The sequence below is a fragment of the Lactuca saligna genome, chromosome 8, assembly GCF_052625555.1.
Source record: "Lactuca saligna cultivar CGN05327 chromosome 8, ASM5262555v1, whole genome shotgun sequence".
Taxonomy (NCBI): domain Eukaryota; kingdom Viridiplantae; phylum Streptophyta; class Magnoliopsida; order Asterales; family Asteraceae; genus Lactuca; species Lactuca saligna.
Genome location: NC_136424.1, coordinates 212,629,298 through 212,651,817, shown reverse-complemented (window position 1 = coordinate 212,651,817; position 22,520 = coordinate 212,629,298). Strand labels below are relative to the sequence as shown.

Sequence of the window (22,520 nt, the reverse complement as noted above, 5' to 3'; positions counted from 1 at the left end):
AATATTCTATGAAATTTAATCCGAAAATACTATATCATCTAATTAAAATGTAGATATTTATTCAAAATATATTATTTATAAAAATTTAAACTCAAATGTTGCAAAATCCTATATCAGCTAAGTAAAACAACAAAAAAATCAAGTATAACATGATTTATGATATAATAATATATAGAATGTGTAATATGAACCATAAATATTTCATATCATAGAAACATACTTTCACATCAATAAACAATAGAAAAATACTTTCACATCAAAATACCAAGAATTTTCAATTATGATCCATAAGCAATTGATGTCAAATATAATATTGCTCCATAATATTGGAATTGTAAAGTATAAAATCATAATGACGTAAAATGCTTATGCTAACTCTAATTGTAAATGCATAATCAATAATAACAAATATGAATTTTATCTATATATGACATTCTTGCTATTAGAATAACATTAATACACAAGATATTATAGTACAAATACAATAATTGATGATATACCTTTTTTTCTTTGGTTTTTGCTGTTGTATTGGCTGATTCATCAATAAGCTTCAATGATTTTCTTCTTTCAATTAGTCGTTCGGCTATTGAAGTTTTTTCATGAGTTTTATCCATATACAACCTTCTTGCTATTTATTGTCATTTTCATAATCAAATTAGGAAATAATAATTGATTTATCATATCCAAATATCTAGAGTAACATTTAAAAATATTCTACTAGAATAAGATTAATAGAACATAGAAAAACATTAATAGAATATATAATATTTTATTTGTAATACATAGAATAACATAAACAAATGAGATAAATATTTTATTAGAAAACATTGAATACACAATATATCATTTATTCTTTTATATTTTATTATAATACATAGAATAGTTTATTAAAGTATATAGAATAACAGAAACAAATTAGATTAACAATTAAAAATATTATATTAGAATAAAATTAATAGAATATAGAAAAACAATAATAGAATATAGAATATTTTATTATAATACATAGAATAACAAAAATAAATGAGGTAAATATTTTTATTAGAATAGAATAATTTATGATATACCTTTTTTTTTGTTTTTCTTTTGATGTTGTAGTTGTTAATTGATTGATCGACTTCGATGATTTTCTTTTTTGAACCAACTGTTTGCCTGTTGAAGTTTCAACTTCACTACTTCTACCCAGTGTCATCATTTTTATTTTTGATTTTGTCATTCTTGTTATAATATTATCTGCATGAAAATAATTAATGTTAAATACAATTTAAATGTAATCTATAATAGAAAAACACTTACATTTATTTCAAAATTATATTCTAACTCATCATAATACATACACACAAAGAAAACAACATATAAAGATACACATAATAAATTTAAAGCAAATTGACCAATATGCCCCTGCACTGTTTCTTTATGAGATTAAAATTACTCAAATTTTCTATAAACACAGTTACATACATACACATTAAAAACAGAAGCAAATTAATGAATATGTCCCTGTACATAGTATTTTTTCCATCCACTTACCCTAGTGATGCTTGACTTAACCATGCATAAAGTTGATATAATGATTAAAGTTTTGTGTAAAAGAATAGTTAGAAGTTGAATCACATAGTAAGATGTCAAAACTGGAATGATAACTCTCTATTTTATCAGAAAATGCAGAAAACACATATAATAACTTGATTGTTAATTACACAATTTTGTTTTTGTTTATGTGATGAGTTCTATACTAATTCAGATCAAGTTCTGAATTATTAGAGGACATAATATGCAATTGTTTAATGGAAAAACTTTATTATTCTTATTCAGACCAAGACCACCAGGACCAATACCATGAGAATGTTTCTTTTCATATCTGCCTTGAAAGCACTTGTGTATATTTCCTTTTTCACATACACACAAAATCTCAAAAGTAATAAATAAATGTGTTTGGTTGAAATCAAAACTGAATGCCCCTGCAAATAGATGAAAGGCTAAAGCTTTATTTATCATTAATCCAAAGAATCCCACATAAGAATGTATTAAATGTAATATAAGTAGGGGCATATTTTTGTTATAAATACATACTCAAACAACACAAAAACGCCCATATTCACTAAGAAACAAGAGCCCGATGCCCTAATTATTAGTATGTAGATATGGAGACTGGAGGAACAATAGAAGGTCAATTCTCAAAGATATATCGCCGTTTTCAAACGAACTCAAGGATATAAATGATAATTAACAGAACTAAAATACCTGGAATTTCTTGAGAAGTTTTGGTAATAATGGCATTTAGGTGATCTGATGGTGTAGATTCTGAAGCACGCGTTGATGTAGCCATTTTCGTTGATAAGAAATACTCGATAAGAATGAAATTAAGTTTAGGATTTTATCGATGTTATAAAGTGAAAATCGGATTCACAACATCAAAAATTGAAATTGATACAGGGAGAAATCGAAGATGACGAGTTCAAGAGCACAAGAAGTTAGGGTTTTGATGGAGTGTTTAAAACCGAAAATGATAAGAAGTTTTGGAAGACGGTTTTTGAGAACACAGATGAAGAAATTGAGTTTTTTCATTTTAATGTTCTTCCATCGTGTATAAGTATAAAATCTCAAAGTTATCACGTTTGTCCCTTTTTCGTCCCTGGAAAATAAGTCCTAGTATTTTTAGTCCCTTTTAATTTAAAAACTTACAGTTTGGTTCAAATATTATTTTAATTGTAAAATAAAATTACTTAATTACAAATATTCTAAAATAAATATTTTCATTTAATCTAAAATTTTACTTATACTAATAGAGACAATGTATTTTTTTTTTATAAAGTATACTAAAATTTTTATTATCGTAATTTTTTATTATTGTAACATGATACTAAATATAATTTCATTTATTCGTTTTATTAAAATATTGTAAAACAAAATTACATATTATATTAAAACGTTTTATTATTAAGTATTTTAATGAAACCAGAATAATCAGAATAATTCACATAAAACAAATTAGAATAAGCTTAATACAATATTAACAATATGTGTTTTAATCATTTATCATTTTACCAAACAATTTTTTAATCAAATAAATAGGCATCATCAAACAAAAAGTTTAAACGCAATATATCATTTACTATTAAGCAGTAAATATTTTATCAAGATACCAACTAACTGGTTTAAGCATATCATTTAGCAAAATATCAATGGTTTAAGTATATCCTCAAACATAAGCATTTAAAAAAAAACAAAATAGAAAATAAAATGTCTGTATGTAATAAGCCAATATAAAATTTTTTCAAACTTTCTTCATTTCCAAATTGTCTCTTGCTTCACTGCCTTCTTTCACCAACATACACCTAGTTTTCTTATCAAGTTTTGAAAATTCCAATGCTTCTGTAACATTCAATTTTCTCTGCTTGTTGATTTGATGGTTTGCTAGCTTAGAAACATAAAATGTACGCAACTTTGCAATCTTTTTAGATGTCCTAACACTTTCTTCTTCCAGTTCCACATCCCATTTTTCTTCTTTCTCACCCATGTATTTTTCCATATGCCTCATCAAAAATATACCATCATCATTTGTCTTAGTTTTTGTTTGCCATGCCATTTTCATTTTCTTTGGCTTCATAGATTTAAACAAAGAAACCTTATCCCGCCGATTGTTGTCCAAAAACTTTGAAAAGTACATTTGCTGCAATACATATTAATAAAATACCATTATTTTTCTAAAATGATAACTATATTAAGTAAATAAATCTTATAAGAATATAAATATTATATTTTATATTCTAATCAAAATTTATTTACTAATACAGAGTGGTTTTTTAAAGTAAACAATTATGATTAAAATAAAGTTTTTAGATTTATGGAAGAAACATTTACCACAAGTTTAGGAATCTCTGCATAGACATCTTCTACTTTTTTGGTGTATCTTATGTTGTCAATGATTATATGTTCTGGATTTGTAAGGTTGAAAAGAATACAATAAAAATGACCACGGTTGTGTATTGGAAAAAACACCTGTAGTTCAAACATAATTACAAATGAATTTTTATAAATTTTAATATGAATATGTTATCTTGTAATCAAAAATACATACCAGATTAATAGAATTGAAATCCACTTTTCTTTTGATGTCATATAAGTAATTGTTTACAGCCTCATCAAAAAGTCGGGATCTTTCAACAAAAGGTATTGAAGAATCCAGTAATTTTTCTGTCTGTACATATAGAACAATAGAAATATTATAATACATTGTTTTAAATTATAATTAGAATATAGAAAATAAATTTAAAAATTAAGTACCATAATTTGAGTGTTGAAGAAGACACGTGGTGGTGATTTTTTGTTTCTCAGGTTTTCTTCTTCAAAATTAAGAACAGCAGCCCAACAATCAATAACGAAAGGATGTATCTTATGATTTGGACACATACCCTCAAAATGCACCCTATCCATTATGTCTCCAGACTCAGTTTCAAACAGCATTTCCCTTCAAAACAAAAATATTGAATTGTAGTTAAAATATTCCAATAGGAATATTACACAATTATGAATTTACTTACATTGGATCTTTGTCTGCAACGCATCTAAACATGATTTGCGCCATTATCTCTTGCTCAGTACTGACTTTTTCACTTAAGTCAATTACCCTATTCACAAAAGGTGATCTAAAAATATCTGGATTAGTCACCTTCCTTTTCCCTCTTTCATTCACATTCTGACCCTTTTTCCCTTTCTCATCTAAAATATGCTCTTCATTCCCTTCTAATTCTCCATCTTCATCATTACCCTCAGAATTATCACCAGTTTCTGCATTGTTTATTAGTTGGGTTATTTGAAGATCAAAGGAGGGAAATTCTGAATTTTCAAATGTTAGCTTTTTTGGAACAGGAGATCTGATAACTGGATTTTGAATTGTATTTGAATCTGGATTTCTATTTGAGAATATTCTAAGCAAATCCTCATCCATTTTTTCTATGAATGAATCAGACCAAGGGGAAAAATCAATAGATATACCTTTTGGATTGTGTTTTGGTGTAACAATTGAGCTCTCACCTATGTTGTCTCCAACCACCTTCTCTACAATATTCCCCTCCCTAATATTCTCCCCACCAATAATTTCACCACCTTTAACAAGATTTTTGCTATCAACATTGTCTTCTAAATTCTTTTTTTCAATAGCCTCGTCTATATTATTCACCTCTAAAGCCAAATTTATTTTGTCATCAACATTTATGCCTTCAAATTCTATTTGTCTTTCTGGATTATGCGGATGTCTAATCGTTTCCTCGCCAATATTATTCTCAAAACCCAAATTTATTCGGTCATCAACATTCATATCTTGATCTTCTTCTTGTGTTTCTTCATTCTCTGGAAACTTCTGTTGTAATGGTTTAATAGCTAAAAATGCAACCAACTTTGTATTCATTCCTTCATCTTTATCATCATCAGAATCAGAAATGTTTGTTTTATTAAGCTCTTCATCTCTATCTGATTTGACTTCAGTTCTCTCCTTAATAGTTTCTGATTTCTCTCGACTAGAAAAAAGTGTAGTTGAAAATATGACTCTAAACTTTCTTATCATCTCCTTCGTTTTATTGTCTTCAGGGAACTTCGATAGACAATGAAAAATAATATCTTCCATATCATTCTTTTCAGTTGAGACATTGTTGAAAATTTTTTCATACTTTTCTTCATACTCCTGGGAAAAAAAGATATTAGAATATTTTTCTTATATTAAGTTAGGATATAATTAAAATATATTCTAAAACATAATTTAATAATATATTCTACTTAGAATATACCTCAATACGCATGTCCTGATTCTCATTCACCTGATTTTCATTCTTCTCAAGTTCTAAATTTGAACTTTGTTCAATTAGATTCCCAACCCCAAATCCACCAGCTTCAATCTCAAAAGATTGTCTTTCCTTCAACTTATCTGCTGTCCACATCGTAACTAATGGTGTTTTACGTTCTATTTTTTGGAGCTTGCATTCAATTTCATCACAGTAAATTAGCTGCATTATTTCAACATCATATTAGATATCCATTTTTAAGAAAAAAAATAAGTATATGAAAAAACATACCAATAGCAACAACATCGGGCCTATATAATAACACTTGGGGTTGTCTGGATGCCATCTCCCTTTTGAATTTTTCACACAGTACAACAAATATGCACACCAATCGATTTTAGAAATGTCATCTACTTCAACAAGTGCTCTAACTGGAACTAAGTTGTTTGTCCCCATAGGAATGGATTCTGCAAACGTATTAACAAATAAAGCTATGAAACCCAGCTTGAAATTCATATCCACTTGTTCAGATTTTTGAATAATCTTCTTGTAGTTTGGTGCATTTGCCTTTCCGTATTCAAGTTCCTTCATCCATCCATCAAACACTTGATGATCTTCACTAACCTTGTGCAAATCAAATAAGCTTTTTCCAGTTTTGGGTAAACCAAACACTTTATGAATTTTTTCCTTTGTGATCTTTATTCTTTTTCCTTTAATCAGAATACTGTTTGTGCCTTCATCGTAATGCTTAAGCACAAAATGGCAAAGTTTTAAGGGAATACTCTTAATGTTGATCTTCAAAAAGGCTTTAAATCCCATCCGTTTCACCCAATCTTTTTGTTCTGATGTCAAAAAACTTACAGCATCTGTCATCAATCCAGGTGTTGATCTAGTGTTTATTGAAGGCAACTCCTTCAATATATCTTTAATAGTCTTTTGCTCTTTCACGGTTTTTTGTTTCTTTATTGCTGCACGATTGTCCCTACTATTCCTCTTCCTTTTTGCTTCTTTAATCTTTGTCACTCCTTCAACATATTTTCTATCACCGGTTCTCTTTTTTACATAGATTTCTTCATCGGATTCATCATCTAATTCATTACATCAGTCATAGATGTTAGTAACCCCACAAAAATCCAAAAATCATATATCATTTAATTACAAAGTAATATTCCAAACAGAATATTATACATATACACTTATTATATCAGAATATTCTACGGAATTTAATCCAAAAATACTATATCATCTAAGTAAAATGTAGATATTTATTCAAATTATATTATTTATAAAAAATTAAACTCAAATGTTTGCAAAATCTTATATCAGCTAAGTAAAACAACCAAAAAATCAAGTATAACATGATTTATGATATAATAATATATAGAATGTGTAATATCATAGAAACATACTTTCACATCAATAAACAATAGAAAAATACTTTCACATCAAAATACCAAGAATTTTCAATTATGATCCATAAGTAATTCATGTCAAACATAGTCTATGAAAAATATTCTTCGAAACACTCTAATATTTATATTGTTCCATAATATTGGAATTGTAAAGTATAAAATCATATTTCACGAAAAAAAAAAGTTTAGATTATTTTACCCGTTGAATGTGTGTATGATTCTGTCTCTGATTCTGTTGAAGAATCAGAAACATGTTTTTTCTTTTTGTGCTTCACATCATTATGGATTAATTTCTTGTGGCGCTTGAAATATTTTTTGACTTTTCTTTTTTTCTTTTTATTTACTTTATCTGCATCAATAATTATTCTATTAGAAAAATATGATATACTTTTATTGGATGTCAACATATATATTATAAAAGACAATATATTTTACCATATTCATCACTCTCTGTTGTGGATGTCTCTGACTCTGATGTCTCTGACTGTAAAGATGAAGAATCTGAAACATAGTGTCTTTTTTTCTTTTCAAGTATTTTCTTCTTTTTTGTATTTTTAGCTGTATGAAGAAATTTAAAAATTGAAATAAATTAGAATATTTATTTTAATCAACTTGAATGTTCATAATAATCAACCGAAAAAAATAAATCCAAAAAATTAGAATAAGTGTTTTAAAGAATGATTGTTGATACCTTTTTTAATTCTTTTTCTATGATGTGAGGATGAATCAGAAGAAGAATCGGAGTCGCTTTCAGAAGTAACAACGTTTTTTTTTTCTTTGATTTTCCTTCATCTGCCTTCTTTTTCTTTTGATTTACAATTTGCAAATCTTTTATCATGAAATTTAAGAATTAAAATCAATTAGAATATATGATAAAACAAAATTAGAAAAATAAATCCAAACATTTGTTTTTTTTTTTAATTTATGAATTATTTGAAAGAAAGTGTGTTCATACATTTTTTAACCCTATCTTGACTCGCTGAATCTGTATGAAGAAAATTATCAAATAAAAACAATTAGAATATTTATTAAAAGCATTTAGAGGTTAATAAAAGCAATTATAATATTTAATCTAAAAGTAATCACAATTTATACTTATATCGATATAGATTTCTTTCCCTGTTTTTCTTACAGTTGCATTTGTTTGCACTTTTTTAGTTGCATCAATAACATCAAATTCCATTAGAATTTGCAAATCTTTTGTCATGAAATTTAACAATTAAAATCAATTAGAAAACATGATAAAACAAAATTAGAATATTCAGAATAACTAACTTAGAAAAATAAATCAATTAGAATATATTAGTTTATGATATATAATATGGTCACAGTTCAATAAATACATAACAACAAATTTCTATTTATCAATCAACATAAGGTTTGTCTTCTTTTTTTTTTTTTTTTTTTTATTTTTTATTTACAATTAAAATCAATTAGAAAAATAAATCCAAACATTTGTTTTTTTTATGAATTATTTGAAAGAAAGGGTGTTCATACCTTTTTTAACCCTATCTTGACTTGCTGAATCTGTATGAAGAAAATTATCAAATAAAAACAATTAGAATATTTATTAAAAGCATTTAGAGGTTAATAAAAGCAATTATAATATATAATCTAAAAGTAATCACAATTTATATCTATATCGATATAAATTTCTTTCTCTGTTTTTCTTACAGTTGCATTTGTTTGCACTTTTTTAGCTGCATCAATAACATCAAATTTCATTGGAATTCATATTAGTTTATGATATATAATCTGGTCACAGTTCTATAAATACATAACAACAAATTTCTATTTATCAATCAACATAAAATTCACTAGAATACAAAGATTTTTTTTGGCTAAACAATATACTACAATCATAATAAGAGATTTGTGTTACCAAAATCTATAGTATTAGACAATTTATGGATCTAAATCTAATTAAATGATGAACAATTAGTTAGAATAACATAACATCTTTGCTGATTTTGATTAAGAATATTTAGATCAAATGAAATGGAGGAATAATTAGAACACTCTGTACAGTTAACATTTAGATACATAGACTCTATATAAATCACACACTAAGATTTAGGTTTAGATTGTATGCTTTATAATGCTATATTCCTTTACATACTGACTTCGACATATAAATCGTTAGTGAACTATCTCGATTATTACACATTTATTGAATACACAAAACGATTTAAAGTGAAAAAACTTTCTATAATAAGAACATATAGGTTTATTGTGTAAGAACAAGAGGTTTGTAGTATTATACTTACTTGGAACAGCTGTTGATACAAAATCAGAATCAGAATCTGTAGAATGAGCCATTTGATTCGATATCAAATTCAAAATCGAAATGTTTTTAATGTTCTAGTTGATTATCGAGTGGTTTTCGTGTAATAATTAGAAGATGAATTTCAGGTATAATCAGAATTAGAGTCTGAAACAATGATCGAGATTTGGAAGCAGAACGATGATCGAGATTTTGGAAGCAGAACGATGATCGAGATTTGGATCAAATGGGTTTTAGGGTTCGTACCGGGTGTTTGTTTTTGTGTGTTGAAAGAAAAAGAATGCAAAATTCCATTAATGCCCCTCCGTGTCTTGATCTAATCCCAAAGTTCCATTAATTTACAAAATTGCCACCGCCTATTTTATGGTTTAATCTGAATTAATATTAGCCTTTGATTATTTAGGATGAGTGGTCAAGATTTGGTCTTCCCGTTTCACAAAATCAAGTGGTCTCACATGAACCTAACCCTATATATATATATATATATATATATATATATATATATATATATATATATATATATATATATATATATATATATATATATATATATATATATATATATATATATATAGGGCTTAAGGAATATGTAACTGTTATGTACTTAATATTAGGTATAGAACCATAAAAAACTATATAATTTTAATAAAATGCAATCAAATCTCTCTACCATCTTTATTGTATTCTCTATTAGACTAGATGATAGACTTTGTATATACTTTTATGGAGTTTTAAATATTTAATTTTACACCACAAACCATGTATAAAAAATACATATCAACTACGTATAAATCTTCATACTAAGAATTAATATAGAAAAATATAGTAAAATATTGAAATTGTTCATTAAAAATCCAATAAACTTTTTCTCGTAACACATCAAAAAAGAACCATGCAAGTATATATACGGTAGGTGTCAAAGAAAATTATGAAATCTAATAGAAGCCTAATATATACAACACATTCGAAATACATAGATGTTGGAGAAAAATTATTAAATGAGAAATAATATGAGCTCAAAAACACTAGGAAGAAGCTAACAATGAAAAAAATGTTCTTTTTAATCAAAATGAAATCAATTTTGATGGTTCTACACCTAATATTACATACATGACAACTATATATTCATTTTTCATATATATATATATATATATATATATATATATATATATATATATATATATATATATATATATATATATATATTAGAGATGCTCTAAAATCATATACTCAACTGTTATTTCAGAAACAAATTAAATATTTATACAAATTTTGAATAAATCAAACATAAAATGGAAATTCTAAAATAAAAACGTACTTGTTAGAAGTTTGTGCCGAACCAGATTTGAAAGGCTACAGTCAGTAGTCAGTAACAGACTCGCAGGTCTGGAGTACATTTGACTAATGAAACTTTTTTTATTTTATTTATTTATTTTTTTTATTAACCTTCAAATTTTTTTATATATCCATAAACATTAAACAACATTTCATCCCAACTTATAAATTAATTACCAATTTATTAAAATCAATTTCTTTAGAAAAAAATTCAAAACGTTAACGGAATTATATTCTCGTTTTTTTTCCAAAAAATAACAAAACACATTTATTCTTCACACAATAAATTGATAAAATAGTTTTTATCCTTACAAAACAACATTTTTGTATTAATTCTATCAAATTTAATCTAATACTTATTTCATTCATTCAAACAACCAAACACTCCATTCCTTTATCCATATTACCAAACATTCCAAAACACACCAACAAAACTCATATTTACACAGGAGATGAAACAGAGAAACAACAAAAATACCTTATTTTTTGGAAGAAACCCAAACCCTGCCATCCCATTCTTGATGAATCCTTAGCATTTTAAACGGATAAACAATCTCTTCTCTTGAATCCTCAAAATACACCAAGTAATTCGATCCAGTCTTCCTGATAACCTTCCCCACCCACCACCCATCTTTGTCGTAAGCATCAACAAGATCCAACAACGAAAACTCAGTCGCCATAACCTCCGGCGGAAGCGGCCGGATTTGATCGGCGGTGACGATCTCTCTCAAAGGCGCAAAACCGTCGTCGTTCAGAAGCGTTCTGTACTGGATTATGTACTCTTTTTTGGAAAGCGAAGAAATGATGTTTGCTATGAAGTATGAACCCGCGAAACCCTCTTCTTTGTTCGTAATTTCTACCCTGTCGCCTCTTTCATACGCCATTGTTGCCGATTTTTTTTTGTCTGCAAATCGGGAAGAGTAAAATTTTGTGTGAATGTGAGCTTGGGTGTGAAATACACTGATTTACGAGTTGCAAACACAAATTTTGAGTAATTTTGGGGACTATTTGAATTCGATGATGAGTTTTGTTGAATTGAAATGAGATTATAACAAAATCAAGCGTCAATTGCTTCCAAAAATCAAATAATAATGCTGAAAGAAAAATTAAAAGAGGATGCAGAATCAGAATTACTCTTTGAGGAATGTATGCGACCTTATCGAAAACGAAATTAGCCTGAGACGTCGAGGCAATCCTAGTAGCGCCTGTATTCCCGTAGTGAATAAGTAGAAATTAACCCTAATTTACACTACAGTCATTGACGACGAATGGTGGACTTTTTTTTTCCAATATTTTAGGAAAATCATAAACATAATCATATTTATGTTTTATTTTTTATTAGTTTCAACGAAATAATTATTTATTTTAGAGAAATAATTATTTATTTTAGGTCAGCTATATCATTTAGGACGTGTTTTAGCATCGGTTATATTCTGCCACATTAATTTTTCTATGAAAAAAATTACTAATATAACTAAAACCTTTTATTATTTAGACCAACTCCAATGGATATATAAAAATAGTGTTTTGATGTGAAAATGTATTCCAATAGACCATTAAACTTAACACAAAAATGATGGGATTGAATAATGACCTTTATATTTGATCTAATACTATTCATCACACAAAAACAATTTTTTGGATTGTTTAATTTTATTTTGGTTAGTTTTATAACTTTTACAATTTTAATGATTATTCTATTCTACAATATAATATGAAAAAATATTTTTAATGAAAATTTGAAGTATGTGGTTGGAGTAAAAAAAAAAAAGTTTTGGTGTTAAAAATACATTAATTTGGTGATATTTTTAATGGAATGGTTGAAGTTGCTCTTAGTAGAAAATTGCAACAAAAAAAACCTAAATTACAAAAATAGTCATCAAAATCGTAGATGGATTAAACTCATCTACGATGTCACTAAGTCATCTGCGAAAGTACAAGTTGTTAATGAATATCCGTGCATTAGTGACTTGTACGTTCGCATATGTATCATTATTATATATGAAAACCATGTTTTCCTCCTTCCTTTAAATTCCAATTTCCATGGTCCACTAAAAGACAAGTAACCTAAGTACAAAACGACACAATTGATGACAACTTATTGTTTTCCAATCCTCCCAATGTTTGCCAATATTCATAACGTTTCATAATCCAAAAGGAAACAACAAATCGATTTCCTTCCCCTCTAACCATTCCCGATCCTCTTCCTATCGAAAAATCCCCAAATCTTTACACTATCTCATCCTACCGGTAAAAGCACTTAAAATTATCGGAAATAGCAGTTTCATTTGCTTATGTTCCTGTTAATCTGCTTTCATCATTCAATCTCGGATTCATGATACGCTTCTTTTCCATCCTCTTCTTCCGGATGAACCAGTCAAATAGGGCTTTATTGCGATTTCAACAAATATTATCCCCACCATACACACCGGAAATCATCAGTGTCTCTTTATGTTCAGTAAATTGGGTATTAAATAATGATAATTTTACATGACTTCAAATTATAATGAAACCATAATCTCTACGACAGTATTGTTGGTTTCCAATTAGTTGTGTTGACGCACATTCACAATTGGACACCAATTTCCACTGAAAACGTTGAATGTTCAAGAACACATGACTAATTCACTCTTCTCCATCTCTCTTTTTCCTGTTTATTATAAAAAAAAACCTGTATGTCTCTTTGTAGTGTATTTTGGCATGATCACTTTTTGTGTTTATATTTATGTAGTTTTCTGAATGGGGGCAAGTTGATCGAAGGAAAGGTTGGTGCATCTCTACGCCAACATGATTGGTTTCCTATAAGTTGTATTCATTGATGTGACATCCCCAATTTCACGGCCAGAAAAGACCGATTTTGTTTATGCTTGTTTGAAAATCAGAGTAATATTTTACATAAAAGTGTTTGCGGAATTTCTTCCCAAAATAAAAATATATTAAAGATTTATCAAAGCATTTCCGTAGAAATGTATTTCATTAAAAAGACTCGGGATGTCATGTTCGATATAGATCAAAAACATAAACAGTATATTATAAGCCTTACAACAGTTATTTACAACTACTGGCCTATAATCCAAAAATCCCTCATCATCATCCAAATTATGCTCTTGGTTTACTACCTGTAAAACAGAAAGCTGAGTGGGTCAGACTTGGGTGCCTGGTGAGCATATAGGGTTTTCAACCCATAAATAATAATAAATTTATTAATTTCATCGATCAACAATAAATTTATTAATTTTATCAAACCAACAATAACCCTGATTACTCATTTCCGTTATCCTCACGTTACGTCCCTAAACACCTATACAAGGGACCTAGTCTAAGGATTTTATCATCGGGATGGACTTTACTACTAAGGGGATTCCTTAGCCATATATGTTCGTAAGGCAACCATGAGGGGGATGGAGTACACCGGTGAACATCAAGCCCACAAACACCTACAAGTTGCGAGCCTGCTAGCGTTCCACTAGACTGTCTAGAAGAGTCCGTGGTCGTCATCCATACTCCGCTAGATGACTGGAACAACAACAACATCGAGGTCTCTCATCATTTTAACATACATCAACTATTTCGTCTACCCATGTTTTACCCAACATATTTGTAGATAAAAATACATATATAGTTTATAACTTGTATAAAACATTTATTCAACAGTCATCTCAAATAAACAATTAATATAATTACACATAACACGTATTTTATAGAAAATACTTCATATCTATGTGTTAGATGAAAGTGACTATACACTCACTAGACTAGTTAGTGAAAACTAACTATTTTCGTAATCGTCGCTATATCGTACTTTCTTTATTTACGAGTCGCCGCTCGAATGTTTGAAGTTTTAAGTCGAAGATACAACACTTTTAGGCTATTTGTATTTGGGTGTGATAGTGTCGACACACCGTCATATCTATGGCTTGAGGAATAAAAGTTTCTAAATATGATAATTTATTTTGGTATACCTAAACTTCACCAGCGATACTTCTATTTATAGGAAAACTTGAACCACAAAATGAATGCCACATATAGTTAGATTCATTGATGACACCTTATTTATTTACTTGTACCATCACTTCTGATTCATCTCCACATATTTATTGCTTATTCTCCAATTTATTATCAAATGCTTTATCCATATGATGCATGCATTATATATATATATATATATATATATATATATATATATATATATATATATATATATATATATATATATATATATATATATATATATATATATATATATATATAATTTAAATCATAACTTTTAGTATATGACTTCCGTTAAATTATGACCAACATAGAAAATGGTCTTTTATATATATAATCTAACGATATATAATTATTTATCATGTTCCTTTTTTTAACTGGTCAATATGTATGTAACAAAATATTATTACTATCATATTTTGTTTACTAGTCAAAATAATATAAGTCGTAACATAAAATATTTCAAAATATATAAGATGTTATTTTACTATTCTTCTAAATTTAATAATCGATAACTCACATCGTAAAATATACTTAGGCAAATATCTCGAATATTTATTATATTGACGAATTGGTATTTGTGAGGACGTAGACTTTTATTTATATTGTTTTAGCTAACAACCAACCGATTTTCATTTATTCACACAAAAAAAAAATTACATCGTCAACTGACGTAAATACTTAGTTTATAGGATATGTCTAGCAGGAATCATGGGTGTTACAATTGACACTCAAATTGGACACCAACAGCCACTTAACACGTTCCAGGTTCAAGAACATAGGGCTAATTCACTCTTCTCCTTCTCTCCTTTCATGTTTATTATGAAAAACCCATATCACTCTCTATCTTCCATCATGCCATGATCTTCCATCATGCCATGATCGCTTCTTATGTTTATATTTATATGTAGTTTTTTGAATTGGGGCAACTTGAAAGAAAAAGGTTGGTGTAATGTGTTGTATTATTATCCTTCTCACTAATCCTTAATTTTTTTGAAGATTAAATGTGCACTTCAGATTACTGACAATAACTGTTTCATTGTTTCATAAATAATGAAATTAACATACTCCAATAGCATACAAGCATGTCTCAATTCACTTGGTGGTCTGTTACTACCGGTGAAAACAATACAGTTCTATTGGTTTGTTATAACATGCAATAACCAACCCTGATTAATGAATAATATTGGTTTAATCATTCTTTTGTAGAAATGTTGTTTAATTTTTCACGTTTGCAACAACTTACTGTTTTACATGATTTTTTTTACACAACAATTCCAAGCCTAATCAACAAAACATATTTATGGGTTTCCAATGAACAGAATTTCTAGCGTTTTGCATGTTTTTAACAAAACTTCAAATTAAGGGTTTTTTTTAAAGATATTTTTATGCGTTTGGAATTTTAATTGATGATATTCTAGACTTAGTTAGATATTTAATTTTTTTTTTTCAATATATAGCAAAGTAGCTGGATCATATATCACCTATTTCTTTCCTTGTGGAGAATTTATATAATTGATGCTAAATTATCTATTTTTTATTGAATAGGTATTGAATTTGCTTACAAGAAATGAATGTGAATAGTATGCAACATCATTCTATGGCATCAACCAAGTTCTTTCCTGATTAATTTATCAAGATAGGTAAATAAAATTTCCAAATGAATAGGTGTAACCATTAAGGAAAAACAAATTTGTCAATTTACATATTGCAAACTTGAAAATCATAAAAACATTTCAACAAGCATCTAATAATTACACAAAAACTTTAGATGTTGGTTGTTCCATTATAAATAAGAAACAATATAGAAGATTAGCTATTATAAATTTGAAGAAAAAACAAGCACGATATAATGACATAATAGACAAGTTAGACATGATTCATAATGCTTGTGAATATAAGAAAAAATATAGAAAAGAAACAATTAAAAAATGGAGAAATAAAACAAAGAAAACTTGCAATTTGAATCTCTCGTTAATTTAAAAAAATGAAAATAAATGATACCACAGTAGAAAAATCAACCACCGCAAATGAAACTATAATTGGAGAAAAAGAAGCAACTAACAAAAGAAAACTTACAGTTTGTGGTCAATCAGTTGCAATGTCAAATGTCATCAGCAATCATGTCAATAATACAAAAGGAAAGGCATTGTTAAAGCAAGTTATTTTATCTACAGATATTCTATAACATCCCAAAAATACGACCCAAATTTTTTTTTTAAATAGTAATAAAAATCATATACTTTTTTTCATATCATAAAGACAATGTGTCAAATATCTCAACTCATAATAAAATGTCGTGAAACAACTGTATCAAATCAAACTACAAATCAACAAACTCCCAAGATAAAGACTGAAGCTGTGGTGTGTGCGATGTCATCATCCCGAGCTCTTCCCCTTAATTGCGGAAATGCCTAAAACCAAAACTAAAACTGTAAGCACGAAGCTTAGTGAGCTCCCCCAAACTACCACCTACCATACAGTAACATAGAAAACGTATTGGGCCTTGCCCACTGCATCGGGCCGAAGCCTGGAAACTGCATCGGACCGAAGTCCGGAACTGACTGGGACCTTGTCCCCTGCATCGGACCGAAGTCCGGAACTGACTGGGACCTTGTCCCCTGCATCGGACCGAATTCCGGAAACTAACTCAGCATAGTATAGCATAGCATAAACACATATCAACTAGCATAACACACATGATCATAAACTCATATACTGCATACTACGTTAGGCCGTAGCCCATAACACCTAACACATAAATCCTGTCTGAGCCGTGAAGGCATCAAACACACTAACAACTACATTGGACCGAAATCCGGAAACTACTACTAACTAAACGGATCGGCATTATGGCCTTAGACCCGTTCCTACTGGAAGGAAACTGACCTCGTAGCCTAGCTGCTGAAAGGACTGCTCTGGAATCTGTCTGATGCGTCTCCGGTTTCACCCCGGCTACAATATCCATGAGCACCATTAATCAAATACTGATAATAATAATATTGAGGGTAAAATGACTCTCCTACCCCTGGTTCAAGTCAACCTAACTATCAAAGTCAACATTCAGTTGACCTGACTCGTCGATTTGGGCCGCCAACTCATCGAGTCCTTAGTCTTACTTCCTTGATTCCACTTGCTACTACTCATCGAGTTTTGGTGCAAACTCGGCGAGTTCCTCTTCGCTACTAACACTCAAACAATCTGCATCCGACTCGCCGAGTTGTATGAACAAATCGTCGAGTTCTCCTTCATCAGATGATCATTCTAAATGGGACTCGCCGAGTTGTATGAACAACTCATCGAGTCTATTCTTGAAGTATGAAGATGACCTTGGACTCTGATATGTGCATAATTAGTTAATTATTTAGCATATGTTCTTAGTGATTTTTGATTAATTATGTGAATAATGTGGACAAAAGGTACTTAAAATGTTGTGAATTTTGTTTTCAGTCCAAAAGATATGCTTGGAAGTAAAAAGGAGAAAAGGGAAGCAATTGAAGATCAAAGAGTGAAAGAAGGTGATATACTCGGCGAGTAGATCCACCCTACTCGGCGAGTACACGAGGGAGTTCCAGAAGATAAATACGACTGGTGATTTAAGACGGATAAGTATGGATCTACTCGGCGAGTTGGTTCTGCTACTCGCCGAGTACACCCTGTTTTGGGATATCTATAAAATACGAATCCTTATCTCATGGGATGATACTCCTGGCGATTTTTGAAGGTTTAGCTGCGACTAAGAGACCCAGAAAACGCGAAGGAACCCTAAGCTTCAATATTTGGAAGAATTCAAGCAATTAGGTTAATTCTACCACTTAGACTTAGGAATTGAATATGTTTGCTTTAGTAAACTTTGTTTTTATGTTTGTTTCTACTGCAATTATGAGCTAAATTCGTTTTTGTTTCTGTTTGGGGAATACCAAAGAACTCCTATGGTTTGATTATTGATTTTTGCTTAATTGTCTATTAATTGGTGATTTATTAAATCAAGTTTGTTAAAGAACCTTATGTATTAATCACTACTATTTTCTGTTAATTGGAAGGCAATTAGGTTGCATGAACATCACTTAATTGTTAACCTCATATGTCTATGTGAATGCTAAACCATATGCTTAGAAGTAATGATTATGAAACTAAGATTAATAAGAAAATAGGAAGATTAATGTGTGAGCTTGTTTGAGAAACCATCAACAAGAGGTTAATTGAATTGATAACCTAATTGACCATTACAAATCTTATTTAATCCAAATAATTAATCTAGGGAATTAATTAGTTTAAACACTTGATCAACGCTTAAATTAGTTAATTGTCTAAGGGTTAGGAGTAATGAACATGAACCTAACTATTATAATTGGTAACCAATAGCAATTAATCTACCTTAAACCTAAATAACCATAGGAGTGAATTGGTTGAACCTAAACGGAAACATCTTTATCAAATTTGGTGAATAATTGTTGCTTTAGTTAATTAGTTAATTTAGTTTGTCTAAGTTTCTAGTCTTGCAAAACTAGAGAAAAATCCTTTACTTTTATTATTTGTTTTAGTTAAAATTAGTTATTAGTTTAATTTTCCATTCCCTGAGTTCGATACCTTACTTATCAATCTATACCACTTAAAGACAGGTTCACTGCCTTTGTGTGCTCAATTTATTAATAAAAAGTAGGGATAAAACTAGTTGGTTAAACACACATTAAGTTTTTGGCGCCGTTGCCGGGGAACGGTTCTAAATAATTATGCTAATTCCTAATTTTTTCGATCCTTTGTGTGAGTTTACTTGCATAAAGTTCATTTATTGCAATTTAGTAATTAGTAATTAGGTTTTAGTATCTGTTTTAGTTAGTTTAAAACATAGAAATTTTTTTGAAATACCACTGATACTCGCCGAGTGCAATCGCACCTACTCGGCGAGTAGCAGTTTAGTTAGCAGTAGATTTTCTTTATTTTTACAATCTTTTTGTTCTTTTTATGATTTTTATTTTATTGATTTCAGGACTTTCATGACCAGAGGAGCAAACACACCACTGGTACCCCCATTTGAAGACCCCGAATCCGCATTGAAAAGAAACAAAGGGAAGGACGTGGAGAGTTCAAGCACACCAAAGAAATCACCATTGTCCAACTTGAAGACTGTTTTTGGGAAAAAGAAGAGCAGTAAATCAGGAGCTTCTAGCGCTTCTTTGATAATTGAGGAGCCAATTCAAGAAGATATTGGATACGAGATCGAGGAAGAAGAGGAGGCAACGTACGAGCAAGAAACCGAGTCGGAGGAAGAGTTAGAGTTCACTATGGCTAACATTGATGAAATCCCCATGGGAGAATGGAAGAAGAGGATGCGTGAAGACAATGGCCCGGGACTTGTGCAACCCGCAATTCCTGCGACTGCTACCTTCGAGCTAAAAGGTCATATCCTAGCTTCACTTAAGGAAATACCTTTCTATGGGAAAGATCATGAAGATGCCTACAAACATTTGGATGAAGTAAATGATGTTGCTGATTACTTCAATATTCCAAATGTAACCCGCTGTGACAACCATCAAATTTCGGTCAAGTCAAAGTCAACTAAAGTCAGCAAGTCAAACCGTTTGACTCAATTTGCCCGTGAGTACTAAAAATTACATTATGAAATTTCTACATAACTCTCTATTCTAATGAGAGATCATAAATCAAAAGTGCGAACATCTAGATCTCCTTAACCTAAAACTGTAGTACGTGGCGAGCCAAACCGATAAAACAATGTTGCATACTCATCGGGAGTGTGTAAGATCCTTAAACAAGGCTTAACAGGGTTTACGAACCATGCATTGCGATGCCGGACACTCACAATTGTCACACATGGAACCTCTCTCAATCGTTTTCACTCTATCTCTCTCTATGTCAAATCTCTCCCAAATCTCTCCAAGTATGTGAAATCTCTCTCAAATATCTCTCTGTATTAGAAATCTCTCCAAGAATGTCAAATCTCTCCCAAATCCCTCTAAGTATGTGAAATCTAACTCAAATATCTCTCTATATGAGAAACCTCTCCAAGAATATCAAATCTCTCCCAAATCCCTCTAAGTATGTGAAATCTCTCTCAAATATCTCTCTGTATGAGAAACCTCTCCAAGAATGTCAAATCTCTCCCAAATCTCTCCAAGTATGTGAAATCTCTCCCAAATCTCTCTCAAAAGTTCCCGTAACTTTTTAGAATCATTCGGGTCATTCCGACCCTTAACCGGGTCAAAAACGGCTTAAAACGGGGCGAAAACGAGAAAAATAGGCTTTAGGAACCGAAACCATGAAGAGAGGCCTCTTAGGACCAGAACCGAGCCTCTGTTGGCTGAGGCATGCGAGACCGAGCCTCGGTCTCTGCTCCTTCTCTCCTCTTTGTTCTCTTCTATGCTTTCGGTCTTTGTCGCCTTCTCTCGGTCTCTACTCCGCCTCTCTGTCTCTTCCCTCCTCTCGGTCTCTACTCCACCTCTCTATCTCTTCCCTCCTCTCGATCTCTACTCCGCCTCTCTGTCTCTTCCCTCCTCTCGGTCTCTACTCCGCCTCTCTGTCTCTTCCCTCCTCTCGGTCTCTACTTCGCCTCTCTGCTCCTTCTCTCCTCTCTGTCTCTTCGCGCCTCTCTGTTCTCTCCTTCCCCCCTCTCGGTTCCTGCCCTCTCTCTTCTCCCCTCTCGGTTCCTACTCTCTCCCTTCTGCCCTCTCGGTTTCTACCCTCCCTCCTCTCGGTTTCAGCATCAGAAGGCCGAACCTCGGCTAGATTTCGGAAATTTGTCACTTTTAGCCCATTTTTGATATTTTTAACATTTTAAGCCCGTTTTTCGTGATTTCAAAGCGGGATTTTCTCCAGAAATTATATTTTAACACAATAAACTCTAAATATTCATAATTTAAACATATTTTGATGAAAATCATTATTTAAATAATAAAAATCAAATGGGTGAATTATTAAAGGTGGAGTGTTGACTTTGCCTTATCCAATGTCACAAGCAACCACCCCACACCCACTCTTTGACTAACCACACCTCCCCACCTTACCTAAGTCACTTCAATGTCCCTTACACTCAAATTACACTCATTCCCATGTTTTTAGAGCTGGAACAAACATCCTCTCTCCTCATTTCTCTCATTTGCTCTCATTTCACTAAGTATCAAACACCACTTTTCTCTCAAACTTTTTCCACTCCAATTTCGAGATTCAAGGTTGATTTTCAAGTGTTCTTCCACTCTTAGTAAGTATCATTCATCCTCCTTATGATTATTTCACCTCATTCTACTCATATCATGGATATCTTACACAAACTCCATCATATTTGTGTTAGAGCTTCGAATCTTCAAGTGTTCTTGGCTTGAACACTTCTCTTCTTCAACACTTATCTACTGAAATCACTCAAGGTGAGTTCATACCCCTACATTTTCATGTTTTCTCAAGTTTTCAGGGGGGGGGGGGGGAAATACAAGTTTAAACACTAAGAACATAACTAAAATTTTCGAACTGCCTTCATCAGAAAAGTTCAACTCCATTCACGGACTGTTTTGGGTATCTTAAACATTTTTGTTTTCAAAACTGTACAAGGTGCAGATAGTTCAAATTTTTAGCTTTAAAATGACTACTTGCACATCTCCATACGATTTTTCTACAATTTATGGTGATTTTTACAAAACTGCCTATCATTTCAAACAACAATCCGGACCAGTCTGTGATTATGGACTTTTTCACCCAAGTTGGAGGTCA

The 22,520-nt window shown here is 30.4% G+C and overlaps 2 long non-coding RNA genes across 3 annotated transcripts; both read right to left on the bottom strand.

The window, feature by feature from the left end:
• Positions 1-11,167: 11,167 nt before the first annotated feature.
• Positions 11,168-12,082, bottom strand: LOC145011687 (uncharacterized). Its single transcript, XR_013664224.1, has 2 exons — positions 11,946-12,082; positions 11,168-11,715 (listed from the first exon to the last, which is right to left on the bottom strand). It is a non-coding gene; the product is annotated as an uncharacterized LOC145011687 (long non-coding RNA).
• Positions 12,083-13,817: 1,735 nt separating this feature from the next.
• LOC145012731 (uncharacterized) lies at positions 13,818-14,754 on the bottom strand. 2 transcript variants are annotated; one of them, XR_013664651.1, is made up of 2 exons: positions 14,557-14,754; positions 13,818-13,930 (listed from the first exon to the last, which is right to left on the bottom strand). It is a non-coding gene; the product is annotated as an uncharacterized LOC145012731 (long non-coding RNA). The 2 variants fall into 2 exon arrangements; XR_013664652.1 differs by having other exon boundaries at positions 14,563-14,754.
• Positions 14,755-22,520: the final 7,766 nt, after the last annotated feature.